Below are 7,957 nucleotides of genomic sequence, written 5' to 3'. Positions count from 1 at the left end.
TTTGAATTACGTCTAAATGCGTATATGTGACGTCATTACGTACTATACGCATGACATAAGCGTACATGACATACTAAATGTAAATAGCTCTTCTTTTTGTTTGTAAAACTAGAGTATATACTGGTGTTGGGACATGTCAGGTACATGGCTCAAGTGTTAGTCCGTTGTCGGTCACAATGACTTGTCTGTGAGAACATGTTTTCTCAGGAAAGGGAGGGTGGGGTTGGATTCCTAGGTATCCGACCTAGTAGGATGGGGAAAAGGTGTTATTGGGAAGGGGATACTGCATCTCACCCTCCGGTGTCCCACTTCCACTCCCCAGGACCTCTCATCCAGGTGATCCTCCCGCACTAGTCCACCCTCAGAAACTGGATCCAAAAGTGATGGCTGTGTCCTGGTCACCTGAAAGACAGATCCCTGGGGACTAGCGGGTGAGAGACCTTCAGGTTTCTCACACAACCAACAGATTCAGTGTGGTGGATGAGTTGGGAGATGACCAACTTCTCCAATAGTTAGCCCAGGAAGGTGGTAATGGAGATAGGGTGATAGTAAGTTAGGCAGGCAGGAACGGTTGGCAGAAGGCTTTTTAAAGAGAGCGTGCACAAAGGAGTGCTTGAGGGGGTAGTGGGAAGGAGCCAGTGGCAAAGGAGTGATTTCAGAAATCAGCCAAGGCTAGAGCAAGGGAGTCAATGTTGTCCTTGATAGTTCTGGAGGGCAGGGGAGCCCCCTTTTTGAGGAGACTTTCATAGACAGGACTTGTTTAGAGACATCATCCAGTGTTATGCGTGAGAAGGAGGAGAGTGGGAGGGAAGGGGCCAAGGGAGAACTGAGAGCGGGTGAGGGAGTAGGAAGGGGAGTAGCGGAGAGTGAGGACAGGAAGGCCTGATTTTTGGATGGAAAGTGGGAGGCCAGTGCAGTGGGATGGCAGAGGAGAAGTGGATACAGCAGTAGGATTGGCGAGTTCCTTACAGATTTTGAACAGTTCAGACGTGTTGTTGGTGGCCCTAGAGATGCGAGCTTGGATATGGGTCTTATTCTTCGAGCGGATGGGGAGTTTGTATTGCTTTTGGAGCAGGCAGCATGTCAGTCTGTCACTGGATGTCCTTGAACCAGCCACTTCCGTTCAGCAACTCTGCACTTGCCTTTCAGAGAGGCTAGGTCTGAGTCATACCAGGTGTTGCGTTCGGAGGCAGGCTTCATGCAGATCCTTATGACCGGGGCAAGGATGTGCAGGGTGTTGGATATGAAGTGGTGAAGGTCAGCAAGGGCTGTGTCAGTCCGTTGCAGAGTGGAAGGGGGACTGAAAGTGACGGCAAATGCAGCAACTGACACTCGCTTCATCAGTTGAATGATGGAGAAGGAGACTGGCAATGCAAGCACAGGCTTAGCCAGGAGACTCAAGAGATTCAAGTGAGGGGACATGAGAGCATGGTCAGACCAGGAGAGAGGTGTAATGAGCCGGTTGGAGATGGGGATTTTCTGCTCAGATGAGAGCATCCAAGGTGTGTCCGACTGAGTGCGCTGGACCGCAGGGAGGAATGGTGAGGGAAAGAGAGTCAAAGAGGCTGTGGAAGAGTCCAGTGTCCACATCCGAAGAGTCAAGGTGAATATGTAAGTCTATGAGGAGGAGAAGCTTGGAAGTGGATGCCAGAAGTGAAGATGTGAGATCAGACCACTTCAAGAGGAAGAGCGAGACTGGACCAGGCACCCTGTAGATAAAGGCAAGAGTCAACAAGAGGATTGGAGAGACACCAAGCCTGCAGATGAGGCATTTAAGGGAAGAGTAGGTCTGGGTGGGAATTATACAAGCAGGGACCCATTCAGGGAAGATCAGGGCCCCTCTGCCTGCAGACCAGTTAGGCCTGCGCTTAGAGAGAATCTTGTAGCCCTCAGGGAGGAGTGTGTCAAAAGCAGTGACAGAGCTGGCAGTGAACCACGACTCAGTGAGAGTGAGAACATCAAGGTCAAAGTCTTCAGAGGAGACCGATGTTAGATGAGTGTTTAACAGCTGAGCAAGCGTTGAGGGTATCTAGGTGAAGCTGGTTGCCAAATTTGAAGGTGTTCCGAGGAGGGATACAGGCATGTGGTACGCCTATCGGTGGTGGCGAAGGGGCAAGTGGGGTGGTGGAAGGAGGAGTGGCAGGAGAAGGGAGGAAGTTGATGAGAGATGCAAGACTCCTATCAAGAAGGAGGAGATTGGGCTGAGAGCACTGGGCCATGGCAGTGCCACTCTTATATAGATTAATGATGCACCAAGAGGATGGGAAGCATGCCAAGAGTACTTCCCATCTGGTTCCTACTTTAATGGATGACCAAGAGAAAGGGGAGAGGACTGGGAACATGTCGGGAGTCCATAGGTCCAGAGAGGGAGCGGCAAAGAGAATGTCAGTGGCAGTCTGCCTGGAAGAAGCGTTGACATAGGTGTCAGCGATGGGCAGGCCTGGATTGGAGACCAGGGGATCTTTTTTGAACTTTTTCTTTCCAGGCTTCGAAACAGATGTAGGATAGGTGATAGAGTAGCAGTTCGAGTAAATAGGGGAGATGGAGAGCACCATCGAGGGAGAGAACAGAGAGATGGAAGGGGGAGAGAGATAGACAGAGAAACTGCACAATGCACAGTGAACTCACGGTTCCATGTCTTAAAATCGCAGCAAAAATGGCAGTTAATACAAAATATCGCTGCGAAAATGCCGTGGTTTTTTGTGCCACAATCATGTAAAGGATGTGGGGGACACCCCCGCAACCCCTGGACCCATTATACCATTTAAGGGATGCGGGGGACACCGCTGCAACACCCGCTCCGGATGTCCCAGGTCGTCAAGAAATGGGGTGTTGTGCTTCTCCAGCAGCGGGAGGTGGAGTGCCTGTCAGGCCGATGGACGGCCGCGGACTGCAGGTGCACAACACGCGCGCGCGCGGGCCTCGCGGCAATGATACGCGGGAACCGGGGTGCTAGAGAACCTTGCTTTATTCTTACACAGCGGCAACTGCCGAACTCCCCCCCCTCCCCTTCCCTTGACGTCACGTCCTGGAAGTCCTAACATAGCGGCCGCAACGGCGGCCGGCCCACACATAACGATGCGGGTGAGCTGACATCTCCCCCCTTTTTTAACATGAGGGGTGCTCCTGTCTCCTTACCCCATTTCTTCTATCAGGCGAAGCGACTTGATGCGACTCCTCTGAGGGCGCCTCACCCCACACGGTGTCGAGCAGTCTCTGGCCGGGGTTGCACCGTCCTTTTCTGTCTCTGACTCCTCGGCGTCTCCTTGGTAGGGTTCCTCTGAAAGGCCATTTCCGTTACTGTCTCGTCCCATTCCCACCGCTCTCCGTGATGGGGTTTTACCCGCTTGAATTGTGAGCTGTTTCGGGTTATGGATGTGCAGTCGCTTCTTTGTGCTGTGACCATTGTTCCTTTCTTATGGGTGATGATGAGGGGGTCGGGTGCGAATGTCGCTTCTTCCTTCCTGTGTTTGGGTTGTCTGACCCATACCTCATCGCCTGTCTGCATCAGATTTTCTCTCGCCCTTCTCTTTCTGTCCGTTGCTTCCTTCATTTGCGCCTTATTCCTCTCGTCGTTGACTCTTGCTTCTCGTTCAAGGCTTGTCGTGCCCTTGGGTCTTGGGTCCTCTGGTAGCCTTGTGGTGATTGGCCTCCGGAATAGCAGGTCTGCCGGGCATATGCCGGTGGTGCTGTGTGGTGTGTGATGATACTCCCTGAGCAGTTGATTGAGAGCTTGCTCGAAAGGTTTGTTTTGGATATGGGCAATCTGTAGTGTTCTCTTGATGTTGGTCATGAATCTTTCGACCATGCCATTTGCCTGAGGCCATCGGGGAGTTATCTTTTGGTGTTGGAATCCCATGTATCGTGCAAACTTCTGAAACTCATGACTTATGAAAGTGGGGCCATTGTCTGACTTTATCACTTTGGGGATCCCGTACGCTGACAGCATCCGGTCGAGGGTGGGGATAACACTCGATGTTGCGCTGCTGTCTACGATCTGGGTGTCGGGGTATCTCGAATGTTCATCCATGAGTACCACGACGTGCGTTCCGTCATTCAATGGTCCGAACCGGTCCACTGCCAGTTCCTCCCATACTTTAGTGGGAAGCGGTGACATTTGTAGCGGATTTGGGTGTGGCGGCGGAGCTACCTGTGCACATATGTGGCATCCTCCTATGATTGTTTCTACTAGGTTGTCAAACTGCGGGAACCACACTTTCTGCCGGAGAAGCCGTTTCGTGGCCACTATCCCACGATGTCCTTCATGGGCCAGGTGTATCGTCCTTTCCCAGAGTGCTCTCGGAATGACAACCTTGCACCCTTTTAACAGTACCATGCCTTCCACCACTGTTAAATCTTCACGGACTAGATGTAGTCCCTTGACTTCTTCCTTGACTTTGTCTGTTTCTGCCTTCGCTTGCTGCCTCATGAGGGCCCTTTTGTCCGTTAGAAGGCAATGTCTGACGATGCGTAATGCGGGATCGGCTTCCGACTGAGCGGTTATCTCTGCCCATCCTATGGGTAGCGGCTGTAGGTGGTGAATGACATAGTTAATGTACGCGTCTGCGATGGAGGGTTGAGATGCCGTGGATGCCGTGGGGTGACGAGAGAGATAGTCGGCTGGATTGTCCGCCTTTCCGGGCTGGTGCTTAACCGTGAATTGGTAGTCTTGTAGTCTCAAACCCCATCTGGCTATCCTTGGTGGCATGACAGCTTTGGGATTTCCATAGATAGTCAGGAGGGCCTGGTGATCCGTGACTATTGTGAATTTCTTGCCGAAGAGAAACAGGTGAAAGTATTCGCAGGCCCATACTACCGCCAGGCTTTCCTTTTCCGCCTGGGAGTATGCCAGTTCTGTGGTTGTCAGGCTCCTGCTGGCGTACGCGACTATGTGGACGTTTCGCGAGTCCTCCGGATCTTTTTGTGTCAGGATGGCACCAAGGCCTACCGGGCTGGCGTCTACAATCACCTCGGTGTCGCGCCGGGCGTCGTAATACGCCATGTCCTCTGCCTGTGAAATGGCGCTTCTGATGGCTTTGAACGCCTCTTGACACTCCTTTGACCATACGAACGGCGTGTCCTTCCGCGTGAGCAGTCGAAGGGGGTTGCTGACCGTGGCATAGTCCTTCAGATATCTAGAACAATAGCTGGCTAGGCCCAGGAATGAGCGCAGGTCCGTTGTGTTTATGGGGGGGGTGGCAGAGTTTAGCGCTTCAACTTTTTCCGGGTCCGGCCTCATGCCTTTCTCCGAGAAGATGTGACCAAAGAACCTCAGCGACCCCTTGGAGAATTCGCACTTTGCCTTGTTTAGCGTGAGGCCAGCCTCTTCCATTGCCTGACATACTTTGTGGCGCGCCCTGTCGTGTTCTTCCTGCGTTTTGCCGTATACCAGGACGTCATCTGAGTAATTCAGACAGTTTGGTATGTGTCGAATTACTTTGTGGATCTCTTCCTGGAAGATCTCGGCCGCCGACGAGATACCGAAACTGAGTCGTTTGTACTGAAATAATCCAAGGTGGGTGACAAACGTGGTGATGTATCTGGATTCGGCTGCGATTTCGATCTGGTGGTATCCTTTAGTTAGGTCCAGTTTTGAGAAGACTCTTGATCCGTGTAGAAGGTGGATCATATCTGTAATCCTGGGCGCCTGGTGTCTCTCTCTCTCGATGGCGGTGTTGGCCCGGCGCATGTCGACGCACAAGCGGATGGACCCGTCCGGCGACTTTTTGGGGACTGGGACGATGGGTGAGACCCAGGGGGTGGGCCCCGAAACCGGTTCAATAACGTCCATCTTGATCAGTTTATCCAGTTCTTCTTCCACTTGTCTTTGGATGTTGAATGGAATGCCGCGGTAGTGTTGGGCTACTGGTTTGACGAGTGGGTCTATGTGCAGGTGTACTTTCCGGTGTTTTAGTTTTCCTAGGCCGTGGAATAGTTTAGGGAAGGTCTGTTCAATTATTTCCGGCTTGGCAAAGTACTTGTGGGCCATCAACTGATAGAGGATGTGTACCAGGCCCATCTCCACAGCTGTCCTGAAGCTTAGGATGCAGCCACTGTCTGCTTCCGTTTTGAGGATGTGCAGTGGGATTCTCGCGGAGTGCTGCTTGTGGGAGCACCACGCTGTTATGGTGCCTTTGCACGGTAGGGGCGTCGTGGATCCATATGGGTAGATGTCTATTTCAGCCTTCTTGATTTTGGGAGGTGGAGTTAGTGCTTCGTAGGTTTGTTCATTTATGATATTCACCGTGGCCCCGGTGTCTATAAGGAATTTCACTGGCGTGTTGTTTACAGTCAATGTGAGTATGGGACTGTGCTGTGTGGCGGACGTGTTAGTCTTGACGGCCCATACGTAGCCCTTTTTCCTCAGGTCATCCCCTGAAGATGGGGTGTCGCTGCTGGTGGGGGATCGCGTTTCTATGTAGCGGACGTATCGTCTTCTGTGGGAGCGACGCGTGTCCTCTGACGAGCGCCTGTCGTCCCTGGAGTAGTGGCTGGATCTGCTGCTGTCCTCTCTTTTTGTCGGCTTCCTGTCGCTCTCTCCTCTGGGCTTGGGCGGGCTTTGCCGGCTGTATCGGCGTCTGTCTTGAGTTCGGGGTCTACCCTGTGCAGTCATGGGGGCGTTCTTGCACGTGGCTCTGAAGTGGTCCATGCCTCCGCATGCAGCACATTGTTGTCCCAGGGCCGGGCAGTCCCCAACGTGCGGATATTCGTACCCGCACTTGTAGCAGGTGGCCTCTGTGCGTCTCCCGCTCTGGCTGGGGCTTGTGTATAGTTTGTTGACGGATTCTGCGGGTTCCCCTGGCTGTTGAATGGAGACTTTCCCCAGGTTGTCTAGTTGTGAGTCCACGGCGGCCTCCATGCGAGCCAGTGCTAGGATCTCTTCAAGTGACCTTTGTTTTTGCAGGAGCTGTTTACGAAAAGGTTGCGAGATGCAGCCTGCGATCACCTGTGATCTGAGAGCTTCTTCGTTCGAATATCTGTGAAATTCTCAGTGTTTTAGTTTTATGCGCAGGCGCATCACGAAATTGTCGATGGATTTGCCCTTTTCCTGCCTGGTTGTATGAAATACGTGGCGTTCGTAGTCAACGTTTGTGTGTGGAGCGAAGTATTCAGATAGTTTGGTGTGGAGTTGACCATAGGTTACTGTGTCGACGTCGAGTAGCTCTCCGGCTATGTCTCTCACTGCTGGCCCAACCGCCATGAACAGTGTGTTCTTCAGTCTTGCGCCATCGGTAAGTCCTATCGCCCCCGTGTAAAATTTGAAGTCCCTGAGCCATATCGTCCAACGGGGCCCCAAGTTTGAGGTGTCTCTAATTTCAAAGGGGTTTGGCATGTGGATCACCTGCGCTGCTTCGGTGTGAGGGAGTTGATTGGCGCCACTTCCTGGCGCGGCCGCTGGGGTGCTTGCCCCTCCTGTGGATGAGGCAGGCGTGCTGGCGGTATCTGACATCTTACCCGCTTGCCGCCGACCGGTGTGCTTTTAGCGGTGGGGTGTGCCTGCACCTCTTTTGTAGCTGTGGGGCTGTGCCTGATGGTCCTGCACCCTGATGAGGCTGTGATGCTGTGCTAGCCATTCCGGTGTCTCTGCCGTGACTGTGGGGCAGAGTCTGCCGGTTCTGCACCCCTGCTGTGGTTGTGGGGTGCGTCTGCTCGTGTGTTCCGGCGCCACCGTCGGCTGTTGGCAGCTCCCAGCTGTCACGCGTCGTGGAGGTGCGCCGACGCGCCGAGCCGCACGATTGCGGGCCTCCCTACGGCACACGTGGGCCGTGTTATCTCGTCGCCATTGTCAGGCCGATGGACGGCCGCGGACTGCAGGTGCACAACACGCGCGCGCACGGGCCTCGCGGCAATGATACGCGGGAGCCGGGGTGCTAGAAAACCTTGCTTTATTCTTACACAGCGGCAACTGCCGAACTCCCCCCCACCGCCCCTCCCCTTCCCTTGATGTCACGTCCTG

The sequence above is a fragment of the Ambystoma mexicanum genome, chromosome 10 (genome assembly GCF_040938575.1).
Source record: "Ambystoma mexicanum isolate Mex_15411 chromosome 10, UKY_AmexF1_1, whole genome shotgun sequence".
NCBI classification, from domain to species: Eukaryota; Metazoa; Chordata; class Amphibia; order Caudata; family Ambystomatidae; genus Ambystoma; species Ambystoma mexicanum.
The sequence above is the reverse complement of the archived record's forward strand: the minus strand, read 5'-3'. Positions refer to the sequence as shown.